Source organism: Nomascus leucogenys, chromosome 21, assembly GCF_006542625.1.
Source record: "Nomascus leucogenys isolate Asia chromosome 21, Asia_NLE_v1, whole genome shotgun sequence".
In the NCBI taxonomy this organism is placed as follows: Eukaryota; Metazoa; Chordata; class Mammalia; order Primates; family Hylobatidae; genus Nomascus; species Nomascus leucogenys.
The window spans coordinates 2199831-2218291 of NC_044401.1; positions in this window are offsets into that span (position 1 = coordinate 2199831).

Genomic DNA, 18461 nt, shown 5'->3' on the forward strand with positions numbered 1-18461 from the left:
TGTCACTTCTCTCATTCCTGATATGAGTAATTTGTGTATTTTCTCTTTTGTCGTGATCAGTCCTTCAAGAGCTTAATAGATTTATTGATCCTCTCAAGAACCAGATTTTCTCTTCTCTTCTCTTCTCTTCTCTTCTCTTCTCTTCTCTTCTCTTCTCTCTCTCCTTTCTCTTCTCTTCTCTTCTTTTTGAGATAGGATCTGGCTCTTTTGCCCAGACTGGAGTGCAGTGGCATGATGTTGGCTCACTGCAACCTCCACCTTCTGGATTCAAGCCATCCTCCCACCTCAGCCTCTTGAGTAGCTGGGACTACAGGTGTGCACCACCACACTCAACTAATTTTTGTATTTTTTGTAGACACAGGGTTTCACAATGTTGCCTAAGTTGGTCTCGAACTCCTGCGCTCAAGCAATCTGCCCGCTTTGGCCTCCCAAATTGTTGGGATTACAGGCATGAGCCACCATGCCCTGCCTTTTATGATTTCTTCTATTGAGTTTCTCTTTTCTATTTCATTAATTTCTACTTTGATCTTTATTCCTTCCTTCTGCTTACTTCATGTCTAATTTGATCTTCTTTTTCTACTTTTGTATAGTAGACACTGAGATCATTGCTTTGAGAACTTTTTTCTTTTCTAATATAGACATTTAATGCTATAAATTTTCTCTTAGAGACTGCTTTAGTGGCATCTACAATTTCTGATATATTGTGTTTTCACTTTCATTCATTTCAAAATATTTTTTGATTTCTCTTTTCAGTTCTTCTTTCATCTCTGGGTTACTTGAAGGGTGTTGTTTTGTTGTTAAATATTTGTGGATTTTCCAAAGATATTTCTATTATAGATTTCTAATTTAATTCCTCTGTGGTCAGAGGATATACTTTGTAAAACTTTAATTCCTTTGAATTTATTGAATCTTGTTTTGTAACCCAGAAGAGTTCTCTGTGCACTTGAGAAAAGTGTGTATTCTGCTATTCCTGGGTACAGTGCTATAAAATTGTCAATCAGGTCAAGTGTTAATAGTATTATTCAAATCTTCTATAATCTCGCTTATTTTCTTTATACTTATTCTAGCAACTGTTGAAATAAGTATGTTGAAATCTGTAACTATAATTGTGCAGTTGTCTATTTCCTTGTGTAGTTCTAATAGTTTTTACTTTATGTATATTGAAGCTTTGTTATTAGGCTCATAAGTGTCTAGGATTATTATTTCCTCTTGATAAATTTACCTCTTATCATTATAAAATGATCTTTATCCTTGATAATATTGTTTGCTCTGCAATTTATTTTGCCTGATTTTAAAGTAGCCTGTCTTGTTTCTTTTGACTAGTGTTAGCATGGCATAGCCCTTTCCATTCTTTTAATCTATTTAATATATTACTTTTATATTTATAGTATGCTTTTGTAGGCAGCAAACAGTTGGGTCTTTTTTAATCTAATCTGACAATCTCTGCCTTTTAATCAGGGTGTTTACACTGTTTACATTAATTTGATTATTAACGTTGTTAGGTTTGACATGATCTTGCTATTTGTTTTCTATTTGTTCCATCTGTTATTTGTTCCAGTTTTTCTCTTTTGCCACCTTCTTTTGAACTAATCAATTTTAAATGATTTCGTTTTATCCCTTGCATTGCCATATTAGCTATAATTATTTATTTTGTTTTTTTTTTAGTGGTGCTCAAGGGTATGTAGTATGTAGGCATATATCATTTTATTGCACTTTGCTTTATTGCATGTCGCAGATATTGTGGGTTTTTTTTTTTTTTTGAGACTGAGTCTTGCTCTGTTGTCCAGGCTGGAGTGCAATGGCGTGATCTTGGCTCACTGCAACCTCTGCCTCCCATGTTCAAGTTATTCTCCTGCCTCAGCCTCCCGAGTAGGAGTAGCTGGGATTACAGGCACCTGTCATCACACCCAGCTAATTTTTGTATTTTTAGTAGAGACAGGGTTTCTCCATGTTGGCCAGGCTGGTCTAGAACTCCTGACCTCAGGTGATCTGCCCACCTTGGCCTCCCAAAATGTGCTGGGATTACAGACATGAGCCACCGTGCTTATCTGATACTGTGTTTTTTGTTTTTGTTTGTGGTAATCCTGTACCAAGCAAATTTATTGGCACCATTTTCCCTACAGCATATGCTCAGCTCACTCCACTAGCATTTTTAGCAATAAAGTATTTTAAAATTAAGGTATGTACATTGTTTCATTAGACATAATGCTATTGCACACTTAACAGACTACGGTATAGTATAAACATAACTTTTCATATGCACTGAAAAACAAAAAAAAAATGTGTGACATACTTTATTGCAGTATTTGCTTTATTGCAGTGGTCTGGAACTGAATCTGCAGTATGTCTGAGGTATGCCTGTACATGTTTATCTATCACAGTCTACCTTAAAGTTGTATTATACTCACATTGTATAAAACCTTCCCATATAGTATAGGAATCTTACAATAGTATACTTCTATTTCTTCTCTTCTGGCATGTATGTTATTGTTGTCATGGATCTTTTCATCTCTACGAGTTCTATTTGGGTTTTTCTTTATACTTAAATGTTTCTAACTTTTTGAATATATGAAGTACAATGAAATTAACTGTCTTACCGTCCTGTGTGAATTCTAACATCTGCCTCAGCTCTGGGTTGCAGCTCTGGGTTGCTTTCAATTGGTTACTGTCTTCACTATTGATTATGTTTTCCTGCCTCTTTGTGTGCCTGGTAATCTTTGAATGCTAGATATTGTGAATTTTATCTTGTGTACTAGATATTGTTGCATTTATATAAATCTTCTTGAGCTTTGTTCTGGGAGACACTTAAATTACTTGGATAAAGTTTAATCCTTTTCGGTCTTTTTTTTTTTAGACAGAGTCTCGCTCTGTCGCCCAGGCTGGAGTGCAGTGGCGCGATCTCGGCTCACCGCAAGCTCCGCCTCCCGGGTTCACGCCATTCTCCTGCCTCAGCCTCCCAAGTAGCTGGGACTACAGGCATGTGCCACCACGCCTGGCTAATTTTTTGTATTTTTAGTAGAGACGGGGTTTCACCATGTTAGCCAGGATGGTCTCGATCTCTTGACCTTGTGATCCGCCCGCCTTGGCCTCCCAAAGCGCTCAGATTACAGGCGTGAGCCACTGCACCCCAGCCTCTTTTGGGCCTTGTTTTGATAACATGTTAGGCAGGTCTGGACTATTGCTCAGTGTAGGGCTTATTCTTCTTCGTTACTGAGGCAAGACCATCCTTAGTACTCCACCTAATGCCTTGTGAATTATGAGTTTTTCCTGTCTAGTTCCTGGAAGCACATTATCCTCAGGCCAGTGTGAGTGACAGGAACTGTTCCCACTAACCTTTACAGATGTATATTTCCTGGCCTGGGGTGTTTTCCTTACATGCAGGCATTGATCATGCATATTTGGGGGCGACTACCTGAATATCTCCAGGATTCTGTCTGTGTGCATCTGTCTTATCTCTGGTATTCTGTCCTATGAACTGTAGCTGCCTGGGTCTCTCGGACTCCAGGGTTTGTCTCTTCAATTCAGGGAGTCTGCTAGGCTCTGCCTCAGTTTTCCCTCCCTCTGTCACAGTTTGGAAACTCCCTTGAGGTAGTAAGATGAAGCAACTGTAGGACTCAACTTGTTTGTTTCCTGTCTCTCAGAAATGTGTTCTTTGTTGCCTGATATCAAACGTTTTGAACATTGTTTTATATGTTTTGCCTGTTTTTTTTTTTTTTAGATGCTTCAGGTGGGATGGTAAATCTGTTTCCTGCTACTTCATCATGGCCAGAAGGGGAAGTCTAGTCATTGCTTTTTCTCTTTGAGATTGAATATTTTCTCCCTTTTTCATTTCAGCTTTTTATTTTGAAAAGTTGTAAAAATTATCAAGGAACGCCAGTATGCATTTTCTCTAGATTCACCAATCGTTAACATTTTTCTATGTTTGTGTGCTCTCTCTCTATCTCTCTCCTCCCCATTTCTCTCTTTCTCTCTTTCACACACATTAGCTAAATCATTTGAGAGTAAATTGCAGACATTATGATACTTCATCATTAAGTAACTCTTAAGAACAAAGTAATTTTCCTATATAACCACAATATAAGATGAATTTCAGGAAATTTAACATCGAGAGAATATTATCTAATATATGTTCTGCTTTGATTGTCTATTGCTGTGTATCAGATGATCTCAAAACTTAGAGGATTAAAACAACTTACTATTCCTGTATCATGATTCTGCAGGTCAGGGGAATTCAGATATGGCACCCTGGGAAGGGCTATTCTCCACTATATGATGTCTGCAACCTTAGCTGTGGTGACTCAGTGGCTGGGGGTCTGGAATAGTTGGGAGGTGGCTGAATATCTTTTTTTTTTTTCCCACATGGCTTCTCCACCTGGCTCGTTTGGGCTTTCCACAGCACGGCACCTTCAGGATAGCGGAACTTCCAACATGGTGGCTCAAGGTTCCAAGCATGAGTGCTTCTAGGGGTCATTAATAATACAAATCGGCATCCCACACAAGGTGATGCTCTGAGGACATAACATTACCTTTATCATATTCTTGCCCAAAATACGTAATTGGTATTTAATCATGAGAAACAATCAGATGAGTCAAAATTAGGAAATATTCTATGAAACACCTGGCCTGTATACTTTAAAAATGTCAGTGTCCTTAAAGACGAGGAAAATGACAAACTGTTTCAGATTAAAGGAGGCTGTATCTATGTGCTAGTGTGTTGGCATAACAAAATACCATAAACTGGGTGGCTTAAACAGCAGATATTTATTTTCTGACAAATTTGGAAGCTGGAAGTCCAAGCTGAAGACATCAACAGGTTTGGTTTCTTCCATCCTCTTTCCTCCACTTGCAGGCAGCCACCCTCTTGCTGAGGTCCTCACACGGCCATGTGGTCATCCTTCTGTGTTATCTGTGTCCTAATCTCCTCCTCTTATAAAGACACCAGTCATGCTGGATTAAGGCTCATATTTATGACCCAATTTTAACTTAATTACCTTTATAAAGACCCTGTCTTAAAGTGTAGTCACATTCTGAGGTACTAGGTGTTAGTTAGAGCTTCAGCATGAATTGTGGGGGCTGCGAACGGCAGATGAGGGACACAATTCAGAATTCAGCCCGTGCAGAGACTAAAGGGACTTCTTTATGTGCGGTCCTGGATTGGAAATAAAGTTGCTATAAGGTATATTATCAAGAACATTGGAAATGAATATGTATAGTACGGTAGATTAAAAATAGCCTCCATTTTTTTGGCATTCCTTTCACTCAGGAATGGGGGCATATTTCCCCTCCTTTTAAATCTTGACTGGTCTGTGACTGCTTTGACAAATGGAGTAGAGTGGAAGTGAAGCTATGCCAGTTCTGAGCCCAGCCTTTACCAGGCTGATTCTGCTTCCTCTTTCACTATACATTTGTCAAAGCAGTCACAGACTACCAGACAAGATTTAAAGGGAAGGGAAATCTGTCCCCATTCCCCAGTGAGAGGAATGTTAAATAATTTGAGGCTGTTTTTAATCTACCACTCTGTATGTAGTTATTTCCAATTCTCAATAATGTACTTTATAGTAACTTTTTTTTTCCAAATCCAAGACCAGTTATCAAATTTAGATGTAAAATCTCCTTAGTCTCCTGTAATCTGAAACTGTTCCTCATCTTTCCATGTCTTTTATGACACTGACATTTTTGAAGTGTATGGGTTAGTTGTTTCATAGAATGTTCCTTAATTTGAGCTTGTCTGTTTCCTCATTACGGGTATGCATTTTTGGTAGGAGTACAATAAAATAATGTTATATCCTCAAAGTATCATCTCATGTGTGATGTGATGTCAATTTCTACTATTGGTGAAATTAACTTTAGTGCTTGGTTAAGGTGGTATCTGCCAGTTTTCTCTGAAGGAAAAGTCCCTGTTTCCCTTTGTAATTGGTAAATAATCTCCAGGGAAATTTTTTTTCTTTAAAAATTTCAAACAATTAAAAGCTCTCCTGTATTCTGTGTCAGGCAATCCCAATGTCTGTTGTCTGTTAAATTAAATTTGGCCTTGAGGCTGTCTTTATATTTTGAATCTTTTTGGAAAATGAAAAGAGAAGGCTCATTTTAAAAAAGAAAAGAACAACAACAACAAAAACATATTTTGAGTCCTTGCGTAACAAACTTCAACCTAATTTAGTATGTAAACAAACTGAAACCTAACTTAGAAGCACATTTTTCATGTAGGATAACGGTTTCTCAGCCAATCACAAGCAGCTGAGCTTCAGACAATCACAGGCTGCCAACTGTTCAGACCACGTCCAAATAAGGCAAGTGTCTAGCTGTAACCAATCAAGCTATTTCTGAACTTTACTTCCCTGTTCTGTCTATAAATACTCACTGCCCCCCTTCAGAGTGGAGCTCTCTGAACCTTTTCTGGTCCTGAGTGCTGCCTGATACATAAATTGCTCTTTCCTCAAACAAACTGTTAAATTTAGTTGGTTGAAAGTTTTTATTTGAACAGATCTGGTGTTGTTAAGGGAGGAGACCACCCCTCATATTGTCTTATGCCCAATTTCTGCCTCCAAAGAAAGAAGAAATAAAAACTAAAAGGCAGAAATGAAATCCACAGGCAGACAGCCCAACGCCGCGCCCTGGGCCTGGTAGGTAAAGATCAACCCGTGACCCAACCAGTTATGCTATATATAGATTCCAGACATTGTTTGGAAAAGCACTGTGAAAATCCCTGTCCTGTTCTGTTTCGTGCTGATTACTGGTGCGTGCAGCCCCCAGTCATGTACTGCCTGCTTGCTCAATAGATCATAACCCTCTCATGCGGACCCCTAACTTAGAGTTGTGAACCCTTAAAAGGGACAGGAATTGCTCACTCGGAGAGCTCAGTTTTTGAGCCGTGAGTCTTGCCGACGCTCCCGGCCAAATAAAGCCCTTCCTTCTTTAACTCAGTGTCTGAGGGGTTTTGTCTGCGGCTCGTCCTGCTACATTGTAAGTGAGATCCAAAGGTGCCCTCCTGATGACCACCTTTAGGAGCAATGAGCAGACAGTTGTAGGTATCTTCCTAAACCCCTTATGCTCACTGTTTCTCACTGCACATTTGGAGGTTGTCATCAGCAAGTCCCATTTGAATATGAGCTCCATAACTTGTGTTGTGATCCCTGAGTTTATCTGAGCATTTTAAATCCAGACTGGGTTCACAAGTTGGACTGGGTTTTGTATCAGATTGGGTTCAACAGAAACGACTGGGTTCTGTAAAAGGCCTCTGGTACATAAGGTTACAAGAAGACCGGCAATAATGGGTTCATCTGAATCCAAGGCTCCTGGGGCTTCTCCATTTTGAAACCTGTGCTTTTCTAGAGAAATGAGTCAACCTTGTCTAAAATAATTTAGAATTGTACATTGACTGACTTAACTCTGATTGCACTTCTATTTTTCTCTTTATTTTCCTCAGCATACTATCTGAGCCTTCTAAACTTTTCACTCTGTTAACTTCTCATCCCAAAGGAAAAAATAAAGCCAGAAAAATGCCTTATAAATTTAGGCCCTCAGATCAACCATGTCTACTTCTTTAACCACCTTTATACCTTGTTCAAAATCTGGAGTTCTGAGCAATATTGAAGTATTTCTCTGTCCCAAAGGAAAACTCCTAGAAATTTGCTAAGAAATTTAGAATTCTAATTGGAGCATCTCATCCAGGACTCCTTGATCTTTACTAATATATACACATGACATGGGGATCTGAAGAAGCCCAAAAATGGAGGGCTGAGTCCAAATGAGAGGTACCCAAGGAAGATATCAAAGATTCAACTCCTGTTTCTTTTAGGGATGGACGAAAGAGACTAGGAAAATAGCAGATGATCTCTTAGAATTCATCCCTAAAGTATTTTTTGAAAGACAAAACAAAAATAAAAAAAAAAACAAAAAACACAAAACCAGACTCATCTGCCTTTTGAATCTTACAAAGAGAAAAAAGAATGAACCAATCTGACTCAATAATCTAGTTAAAAAACCGAAACCGGGTTGGGAAGCTGCCTCTCTAGCTGGATTGGTCTCCAAAATACGCATTTCTGGCATTCAGCTGGTTATTTTGAGACTCTTTTGTAAGATAAATTTACATCTATAAAAGAAATTTCAGTTTTTAAGTTTGCCTCTCTTTCTGCATCAGGAGAAAGAGGACTGAATCATAGGAAACTCTTTTAATGGGGAAGGAATCTGGTTTAAATGTACATAACAATTAATGTACATAACAAGCCTTACCTTTGTTTAAGGTACTTTTCACCTTTTTTTGTTTTGGAAAATGATGGTTTTCAGCCTGAAGCATGTGCCTTTGAGATGTCAATTTTCTTTTCTTTTTCCTTTTCTTTTTTTTTTTGAGACCGAGTCTTGCTCTTGCTGCCTAGGCTGGAGTGCAATGGCACGATCTCGGCTCACTGTAACCTCTGCCTCCCAGGTTCAAGTGATTCTCCTGCCTCAGCCTCCCGAGTAGCTGGGATTACAGGTGCCTGGCACCACGACTGGCTAATTTTTGTATTTTTAATAGAGACGGGGTTTTGCCATGTTGGCCAGGCTGGTCTCAAACTCCTGACCTCAGGTGATCTGCCTCCCTTGGCCTCCCAAAGTGTTGGGATTACAGGCGTGAGCCACCGCACCCGGCGGAGATGTCAGTTTTCTACCTCGTCTTACCTGAGAGCCCTCCCTTTGAAAATGCAAATTTAGGGGAGATGACTCTGGGGAAGAAGAAAAAGCAAAATGAGAAAAAAGGGAAATATAAAAATTGCTGAATAAAAAATGTTAAAAGTCTTTTTTCCTCTCACAAATATTAGTAAAAAGTTTTGGCCATTGATGTGGATAATCTTGCTCCATTGGCTGGAAACATAATTTTTTGTGATCTAAGTATTCTTTTATAAACTAGTGAGTTTTGTATTGCTGTGCCTGACACATGGCTAAAATTTCAGAAAAAATCTGTCAAATCTGCTTCTGCCTGTATGTTTATGTAAGTTTTTATATGTATGTATGTGTAATATTTTTCCACCTCCAGATGGTATTGCTACAAATCATTTATTATTAAAGTTATTAAATTTTATAAATTTATCACATTTGTTAAATTAGTTTAAGAAACAATATTAAATTAATTGTAATTTAATTTGCTTAAATAATAGTAAGCACGAATGTAAATTAAGTATCCTAAAACTCTTAGAAGTATAGGAACTAACCCAGATGTTTACGAATATAGAACTGTGAGTTCAACCTACGAACAAATGTCCAAATGGAAATACAGTGTCCATTATTCCATATATATCAAGCACAGCAATAAAACAAACAAACAAAATCACATAATTAACTTTTAAGTTCTTGCCTTTGTGATGACTGCCTAACATACGTGTACTAACAGGGAAATAACTCAATGATGGCTAGCTTTGTTTTAATAGACATATTATAAAGTCTCTTTGGTAACTTACACTTAATGGAGTTTTGCTAGGCTAAGTAATGGATATTTATTGAATATTTAGATCATTTCCAAGTAAGATAAAATGCTGAAATTCTAATTGCCGAATATAGGCTTAACTTTATATGCTTTTGGCATCTTGTTTTAATACGGTTATGGAGAAGTTAAATATATTTGAATTTGTTAGTAGACATGAACAATTATGCTATGAAGAAGCACATTTCTAAAAGTTATAAAACAGTGTTACAGAATGCTTGCTCACAATTACTAAGGATTAAAATTCTAATTAATATGTGTAATGAAAACTAGAAATCACAAGGGAAATAATTCTGTATGCAAATATAGAAAAAAAGGTATTTTTGATAAGGAAAGTTCTAAGGCATGACAGTGTGTTTTCTGTTAAGGGAAAAAGGAGTAATTAATTCTGTACTGAAGTAGAATGACTGGTTGTTCCAGCATGAGAGAAAAAAATGCAAGGGAAAAAAGCTGATTAAAAAAAAGGTCATGGAAAGAAATGTTATCTTTCTTTCAAAGCTGGCTGAGATTGGATGAATTCATTTAAAAGGCTGTACTAAAATTAGCTTTAGCATTTATAGTACACTGATGCAAAACTATAATTTACTATTCTTGGTTAAAATAACATTTTCTTGGAGTATTAGTCTGATAATGTAAAGATATCTTTACCTGTTAAGTAATTGGTTTAGGAAACAAAGACTTGAGTTTTATCAAGATACTTTCTTGTGCCTTATGTTATCTTTTATTAGGTCTTTGATTACTTAAGAAAAGTGAGCCTTCTCAGTATTAGAGCTAAGGTTTTTGTTTCATTTTGTTTTACAACTAACTAACTTTCTGCATTTTGCTTTTAAAATATTTTGTCACTGTGATATTGCTTTACAGTAACTTGTGATCTTTTAAAATTGTTTTAAACCTTCTGATATTTTTGACAACTTTCCAATATCATATTCTAAATTAAGTTTTTTAAACCTCGAACTAACTTTAGAATGTTCTAGAGGGCATCTTGAATGTCTTAAAGGATTGTTTCCCTCCTTATAAAACAAAATATTAAACTAATTAGGATTATATATTAAATTATATAGGAAGCATTTTCTTTTACATTACTTATGTTTTAGATTTTTAGAGATGGGGTCTTGCTTTGTTGCCTTGGCTAGTCTCAAACTCCTGGCTTCAAGTGACCCTCCCACTTTGGCCTCCCAAAGTGCTGAGATTACTGACATGAACCACTGTGCCCAGCTGTGAAGCATTTTCAAATAAGAAATAATGCTAAGCCTTCACTGAGTTATATTTGTATGGATATGTTATTAATATGTATTCCAGAAGTTGTATGAAATTCCTAGAAATCTGATAGTCTTCATATTATATTCTAGTTACAGTCCAGTCATGATTCTAGTTATTATCTTAAAATATTGTATGCCACTGAAATAACCAAAGTTCCTTGTCAATTGTGTCATTGTTATGATGAACTCTCAGCAAATCTTTAACAGGGCCATTTTAAGTGTTGTGATTCACAGACAGTTAATTGTTTTTCTCTCGTACTTCCCTAAAAGCTGTTGCAGGCAACTACAGTATAAACCTAAAGTATTTTGTCTATTAGAAGATTCATGGAAGAGACTCTGACAAGTACAGCTTTCTGATAACTTTAATATCATACCACTGGACTAAGAATTTCCATAAGTCTAATGAGGAAACTGATTGGTTCATAAAACTACTAACCCAACATCAAGCAGAACAAGAATTAACTGAAACCAAAGAAATGCTTTGCCAGATTTTCACACTAAGTGAGCCAGTATTGAAATTGTTAAGGTATGTGATATTGTTTGGCTGTGTCCCCACCCAAATCTCATTTTGAATTGTAGTTCCCGTAATCCCCATGTGTCGTGGGAGGGACCCAGTAGGAACTAATTTAATCATGGGGGCAGTTACCCTCATGCTGTCCTGGTGATAGTGAGTGAGTTCTCATGAGGTCTGATGGTTTTATAAGGGGCTTTGCCCTCTTCTGCTTGGCACTTCTCCTTGCTGCTGCCATGGAAAGAAGGATGTGTTTGCTTCCCCTTCTGCCATGATTGTAAGTTTCCTGAGGCCTTCCCAGCCATGCTGAACTGGGAGCCAATTAAACTTCTTTCCTTTATAAGTTACCGAGTCTCAAGTATGTCTTTATTAACAGTGTGAGAATGGACTAATACAATATGCAATTTGAATAAATTTGGGTAAAGATTGATCTGACTCAAATTACATTCATTAACCTATTTAACAAACAGTGCTATGCACTAAATTAGAGAAACAAAACTGTTATTTATTTTTAATTTTATTTCAATACTTTTTGGGGAACAGGTGGTTTTTTGGTTACATGGATAAGTTATTTAGTGGTGATTTCTGAGATTTTGGTGCACCCAACACCCAAGCAGTGTATCTATACCCAATATGTAGTCTTTTATCCCTCACCCCCCTTTCAACCTTCCACCCAAGTCCCCAAAGTCCGTTATATCACTCTTATGCCTTTGCATCCTCAGAGCTTAGCTCCCACTTATAAGCAAGAACATATGATAATAGGTTTTCCATTCCTGAGTTACTTTACTTAAAATAATATCCTCCCACTCCATCCAAGTTGCTGTAAAGCCCATTATTATGTTCCATTTTATGTCTGAGTAGTATTCTGTGGTGTCTATATGCTACATGTTCTTTATCCACTTATTGGTTGATGGGCATTTAGGTTGGTTCCATATTTTTGCAATCGCGAATTGTGCTGCTATAAACGTGTGTACATATGTCTTTTCCATATAATGACGTCTTTTCCTTGGGGCAAATACCCAGTGGTGGGATTGCTGGATCAAATGGTAGTTCTACTTTTAGTTCTTTAAGAAATCTCCATACTGTTTTCCATAGCAATTGTACTAGTTTACACTCCGACCAGCAGTGTAAAAGTGTTCCATTTTCACCACATCCATGCCAACATCTATTATTTTTTGATTATGGCCATTCTTGCAGGAGTAAGGTGGTATCTCATTGTGATTTTTATTTGCATTTCCTTGATAATTAGTGATGCTGAGCATTTTTTCATATGTTTATTGGCTGTTTGTATATCTTCTTTTGAAAACTGTCTATTCATGTCGTTAGCTCCTTTTTGATGGAATTATTTTTTCCTTGCTGGTTTGTTTGAGTTCCTTATAGATTCTGGATATTAGTGCTTTGCCAGATCTATAGTTTGCAAATATTTTCTCCCACTCTGTAGGTTATCTGTTTACTCTGCCAACTATTTCTTTTGCTGTGCAGAAGCTTTTTAGTTTAATTAGGTCTCATTTATTTATTTTTGTTTTTGTTGCATTTGCTTTTGGGTTCTTAGTCATGAATTCTTTGCTGAAGCCAATACCTAGAAGAGTTTCTCTAATGTTATCTTCTAGAATTCTTAAGGTTTCTGGTCTTAGATTTAAGTCTTTTACTGATCTTTAGTTGATTTTTATATAAGGTGAGAGATGAAGATCCAGTTTCATTTTTCTAATGTGGCTTGCCAGTTATCCCAGCATCATTTATTGAATATGGTGTCCTTTCCCCGCCTTCTGTTTTTGTATGCTTTGTGAAAGGTTAGTTGGCTGTATTTGGCTTTATTTCTGGGTTCTCTATACTGTTCCATTGGTCTATGTGCCTATTTTTATACCAGTACCATGCTGTTTTGGTAACCGTAGCCTTGTAGTATACTTTGAAGTTGGGTAATGTGATGCTTCCAGATTTATTCTCTTTGCTTAGTATCACTTTGGCTATGAGGGCTCTTTTTCAGTCCTATGTGAATTTTAGTATTGTTTTTTCTAGTTCTGTGAAGAATGATAATGGTGTTTTGATGTTTTATAAATTTGGGAGCTCCAGCGTCAGGTGCATATATATTTAGAATTGTAATATCTTCCTGTTGGACTAATTCTTTTATTGCTATATAATGTCCTTCTTTGCCTATTTTTACTGCTGTTGCTTTAAAATCTGTTTTGTCTGATATAAGAATAGCTACTCCTGCTTGCTTTTGATTTCCATTTGCGTGAAATATCTTTTTCTACCCCTTTACCTTAAGTTTATGTGAGTCCTTATGTGTTAAGTGAGTCTCCTGAAAACAGTAGATAGTTGGTTGGTGGATTTTTATACTTTTTACCTTGCTGTATCTTTTAAGTGGAGCACTTAGGCCATTACATTCAACATTAGTATTGAGATGTGAGATACTGCTGTATTCATCATTTTAGCTGTTGCCTAAATACCTTTTTTTTTTAATCATGTTATTGTGTTATAGGCCTTGTGAAATCTATGCTTTAAGGAGGTTCTATATTGGTGTATTTAAACCTTGTATTTTAAGATTTAGAACTCCTTTTAGCATTTCTTGTAGTGCTGGTTTAGTAATGGCAAATTCCCTCAGCATTTGTCTGAAAAAACTTTATCTCTGTTTCATTGATTAAGCTTAGTTTTATTGGATACAAAATTCTTGGTAGACAATTATTTTCTTTAAGGAGGCTAAAGATAGGACCCCAGTCCTCTCTGGCTTCTAAGGTTTCTTTTGAGAAATCTGCTGTTAATCTGATAGGTTTTCCTTTGTAGGTTACCTGATGCTTTTGTGTCATAGATTTTTTTTTTCTTTCTTTCTGAGATGGTGTTTCACTCTTGTTGCCCAGGCTGGAGTGCAATGGCATGATTTCAACTCACTGCAACCTCTGCCTCCCAGGTTCAAGCAATTCTTCTGCCTCAGCCTCCCAAGTAGCTGGAATTACAGGCATGTGCCACCATGCCTGGTTAATTTTTATATTTTTAGTAGAGATGAGGTTTCACCATGTTGGCCAGTCTGGTCTTGAACTTCTGACCTCAGTTGATCCTCCTGCCTTGGCCTCCCAAAATCCTGGGATTACAGATGTGAGCCATCACACCCAGCCAGTCTCACAGCTTTTAAGATTCTTTTCTTTGTCTTGGCTTTAGATAACCTGATGACTATGTGCCTTGGTGGTGGTCTATTTGCAATGAATTTCCCAGGAGTTCTTCGAGCTTCTTGTATTTGGATGTCTACATATCTAGCAAGGCCATTGAAGTTTTCCTCAATTATCCCGTCAAATAAGTTTTCCAAACTTTTAGATTTCTCTTCCTCAGGAATACCAATTATTCTTCGCTTCGGCTATTTAATATAATGCCATATTTCTTGGAGGCTTTGCTCATTTTTTAAAATTCTTTTTCTTTCTTTTGTTTTTGTCTGATTGGGTTAATTTGAAAGTCTTGTCTCTGAGCTCTAAAGTTCTTTCTTCTACTTATTCTAGTCTATTGTTGAAACTTTCCCCTGTATTTTGTATTTCTCTAAGTATGTCTTTCATTTCCAGGAGTTGTGATTGCTTTTTCATTATGATATCTATTTCTCTGAAAAATTTTTCATTCATATCCTGTATTGTTTTTAAATTTCTTTAAGTTGGTTTTCATCTTTCTCTAGCTTCTCCTTGAGTGGCTTAATTATCAACCCTCAGAATTCTTTATCAGCATTTCAGAGATTTTTTTGTTTGTTTGTTTGGATCCATTGTTGGGGAGCTAGTGTGATATTTTGGAGATATTATAGAACCCTGTTTTTTCATATTATCAGAATTACTTTTCTGGTTCCTTTTAGTAGAATATTTGTTCAAATTGTCCTTGAATTTATTTTTGATTGGATTGTGCTTTTTTAATTTATTTTTTCCCTCTTAAGGATTAGACCTTAATGTTTATTTCAGTCTAATTTGATTCTTGGTGCTTGTAGGGGTGAAGACTCTGTATGAGTGCCTTAGTTATAGAGAGTCTTTGTGTGCTGGCTCTCTTGATGCTGGTTGTAGTAGTTATGTACTTGGTATGTGGGCAAGTTCACTGTCTCCTATGAAGTTGGAATGGCAGGGATCTCTTGAAGCTTATCTCATTCTCTTGTGGTCTATATTTATTTGTTTAATTTTTCCCCAGTATTTTATTTACTGAGTTGATGATTCAGGCTTCAGGCCAATAGGGGAGGTATTCTTGGGTAGGTACTCGTTGTAGCTAAAGCAGGTGAATAGATATAATCCCAATGGTGGGCTCAGGCCCCAGCCTTGATGAAGATGGCTGGGGGAGCTCACAATTTGATGTCCTGAGGTTTTTTCAGGGTGAGGAGTAGGAGCTACCTCTGCTGCCTTCTCAGGTCAACAAGGTATTCACCTCACAGTCTCATTCCTGTCCCAGTGTTTCAGCTATTTAGATCAGTCGGGCACCTCATTTCATCTATAGGAATGTTGATGTTTCAAGTAGGGAGGAATTGTGACTCTGCCTCTTGTGCAGGCTTGAATCTGGGGGGGTGATTCTCCTGTGGGGCTTGTGCTCACCCTGGATTGTTCCAGCAAGGCTGTCTATAGCTGCCTCTATGCCGCGTTCCTGTGGAGGAAGCTTCAGCTATGTCTGCAGTGGAGTGCCGGGGGAACAAGGATCCCTTCTCCAACGCCCTTCATAATCACAGAGGCCACCTGCCTGTTGGGGGTAGAGGTGCAGACTTTCCCTACTGTACCCAGCACTGCAATTGTATCTCTGCTGTGAGAAACTTCCCACCAGTAGAAAGATCTGGAACTCATGGCCTGGTGTTTGGATTCTTTTGTCCCATGAGGTGACCCTTTGACGTGGTGCTCTCCATCTTCCCCCAGGAATGGGGCTTCCTGAGAGCCAGACTGAAGTGATTGTTATTCCGCTTCTGTGTCTAGCCACCCAGCTGGGCTCTGGGCTGGTGCTGGGGAATGTCTGCAAAGAGTCCTGTGATGTGATCTGTCTTCAGGTTTCCCAGCATGGTTACCAACACCTGTTCTGATGGAGGTGGCAGGGGAGTGATGTAGTCTGTGAGATTTCTTGGTTGTAGATAGACTCAGTGTGCTGGGTTTCTTGAATGCTGGTTATGCTAGCAGTGAAATTGTCATGTGGACAGACTCAGGACCTTTAGTTAGCCAGGGTGTTGCAGGGAGTGGTGTTAGCTGTTGTTTTCTCCTTCCTGGAAGAAACGTTATTCTGCCAAGAGTTGCTGTAATGGCCTGAGTTGGCTGGCTTCCAGCCAGGAGGGGACACTTGCAAGAGAACACCAGCTGTGGTAGTAGCAGTGACATTTGAGCTTGGCCTAAGTTGTCTAGGGGAAGTATTCTGGTTTCCCAGGCAATGGGCAGGGCCATAACACTCTCAAGAGTTTATGTCTTTTGTGTTAAGCTACAGGGCAGGTAGAGAAATACCATCAGGTAGGGGCAGGGTTGGGCGGGCCTGAGTTCAGATTCTCCCTGGGCAAGGCCTGCCGTGGCCTGTGGGGGATAGGAGGGGTGGATCTCAGGCCAATGGGGTTCTGTTCTAGAGGGGAGTATGGCTGCTTCTGCTGTGCAGTAAAGTTTGCAAGGGGAGTGGGGATTAGCTCATAGTGAAAGTCCTCATCCAGCTCCCACAGAGTTGGCGAGGCCAGTCTTGCTCCCATGGTGCCCCGCTAACAGCACTGAGTTTAGATCCAGGCAGCTGGTGTGCAGAACTCAGATCTGCCCTGGGCCATGAGCTTCCCTGCTGAGAAAGAAAGCATGGCTTTCAGGTCACCCCCCTCCCCATCTGCCTGCAATGCTGGGTGCCCAGCTTCTGCCCTTGTATCTGCATTAGTTTCCATTTGTCCGCCCACCCCTGGATTCTGTTCAAGGGTGTTCATGCCCACTTGAAATTACCACAAAATTCAGTTGGTGGCTTCTTTCACTCTCTGACTCCTTCCTAAGTTTGGTGGCTGCCTTCTCTGAGGGCCCCTGTGAGATATGGTCAGGGATGGCTTCCCTGGGCTCAAGCTGGAGACTAAGAATGCCTCCAAGGCTCTTCTTGCTGCTGCTTCTACTTTTATATTTTGTGCTGCTCCTTAAGTCCATTCCAGCTCTAGGTAAGGCTAAAGCCTTCTCCCATCATCTGGATTTTCAGATTCTCCAGTAGGAATGTGTGTTCAGAGGCAGGCTCTCCCCTTTTCCTCTGCTGAGAATTCATAGTTTTTTGCCTGTCTCACAGAGTTTGCTATGGTGTGCTCCTTCTTTCATAGGATCTGCGAATTCTTTTGGTTTCCTGTAACTTCCTGCAGTGGTTCTTGGAATAAAAGTTCATAGTGTTAATTGCTACACACTGTTCTGTCCTTCCAAGTGGGAGAGGCACACTAGCACTGCCTACTACCTGCCATCTTAGAACAGACAAACCAAAACATATTTATTTTATTTTTTATTTTTTATTATACTTTAAGTTTTAGGGTACATGTGCACAACGTGCAGGTTAGTTACATATGTATACATGTGCCATGTTGGTGTGCTGCACCCATTAACTCGTTATTTAACATTAGGTAACCAAAACATATTTAAAAGGATGTAAATTTATTGCTAAGTGTGGACTCATGGAGGCCCCATATGGCCACCTGGTTCTTCCTGTGTCCTTAAATCTTCCATTATTAAAAACTCTGTACTCCATTACTCATCATGGAGTAGACAAAAAACTAGTTCTGGGAAGACCTATATCCTTAATAATAGAATCTCATGTATCTCCTGCTCTTATAAGCTTTGCTGTAACTAAATACTGCAAAGCTTTAATCCATTATATGAAAGTGTATTTTCACCAGGTAAAAGCCTTTTGTGATACACTGAGTACAACCAACCTTTCACAATCCAGAACTCAGAGATTGAGTCTTCTGGAAATAACATCCCATCTGAGAAAAACTGCTCTTGTACCCCATTAGAAGAGATTATATCACGTACTTCTCTCACCACCCACAGTAAAACTTCAGGGCCTCGAGTCTTGGGTCCATACCTTGTAACTCAAAAGAGCCCCTTCAAACTCTTGGAACTACACACCTGTTGGAGACCTGAAGGTAGGGAAGTTTCTACTCAGAAGCAGATGGCATCCTAGACATGGACAGCTTTCTCAAGATCATGGATCAAGACTTCTCTGCTATCATGACTATGTTATCCTTTTTTCTATTTTTTCCTTATTTCCTGCTGGGAAATCCATGGGACCATAATTTATAGATGGCTTTAGCTAAGGC